At 35.6% G+C, this 937-nt stretch overlaps 1 pseudogene; it reads right to left on the bottom strand.

The window, feature by feature from the left end:
- Nucleotides 1-232: 232 nt before the first annotated feature.
- LOC128249567 (U6 spliceosomal RNA) lies at nucleotides 233-291 on the bottom strand (annotated as a pseudogene).
- Nucleotides 292-937: the final 646 nt, after the last annotated feature.

Here is a 937-nt window from a genome sequence, read left to right as displayed (position 1 = left end):
ATACTTATACACACACATACATACATATATATACATACACACATACATACATACATGCATACATACATACATACATATACACACACATACACTCACACACACATACATACATACATACATACATACATACATATATACATACATACATACACACCCACGTACACACACATATATATGTTTTACTTGTTTCAGTCATTTTTGACTGCGGTCATGGTAGGGCACCGCCTTGGTAAAAAACATGGAACGCTTCATGAATTTGCGTGTCATCCTTGCGCAGGGGCCATGGTGATACAATCATGTAGCTATCACTTTTTTGGACCAAGCTGAAATTCAGGAGACTATGCGGGGTATATAAAACCTAAAAGTCAGAAGATATGACATGTGGATGTATTTATTTAAGCACCTGTCATCATTAGGATTACGGCAGTTTCGGAGCATTCAAAGTGTAATAAAAATTACAATCTATAACAAATTATGCAGACATGAAAAATAAATTATTATACACTGAAAATATTACTATTTTAATTAAATGATGAGGGATACGCAACAGCTGTAATCCTAAGCATAACAAGTGTTTAAATAAATATATTGACCTCTCAAGCCTCCTGGCTATCTGTGGTATACACACACACACACGCGCGCGCGCGCGCGCACACTCATAACCAATGTCGCACAATCAAAAAGCATAGAGCAGCAATGTATCTATCTATGTATATATATATATATATATATATATATATATAAAAATCTCTAACTTCCGGTCAGCCATTACTATGATTAGCCATTACTATGATTGACCGCTGACTGAACACTATTCAATTTTTTTTCTCCGTGTTTTTCTCCTTGTCTCCGTATTCTTTCTGTTGAAGAGCGTAGCTCGAAACGTTAAAGACTTTCCGTATCCCCGAGCGTCATACTAATACATCCTTTTGTTGTT

The sequence above is a fragment of the Octopus bimaculoides genome, chromosome 15 (assembly GCF_001194135.2).
Source record: "Octopus bimaculoides isolate UCB-OBI-ISO-001 chromosome 15, ASM119413v2, whole genome shotgun sequence".
NCBI classification, from domain to species: Eukaryota; Metazoa; Mollusca; class Cephalopoda; order Octopoda; family Octopodidae; genus Octopus; species Octopus bimaculoides.
Note: the sequence above shows the minus strand (reverse complement) of the source record. Positions and strands in the feature narration are given on the sequence as shown.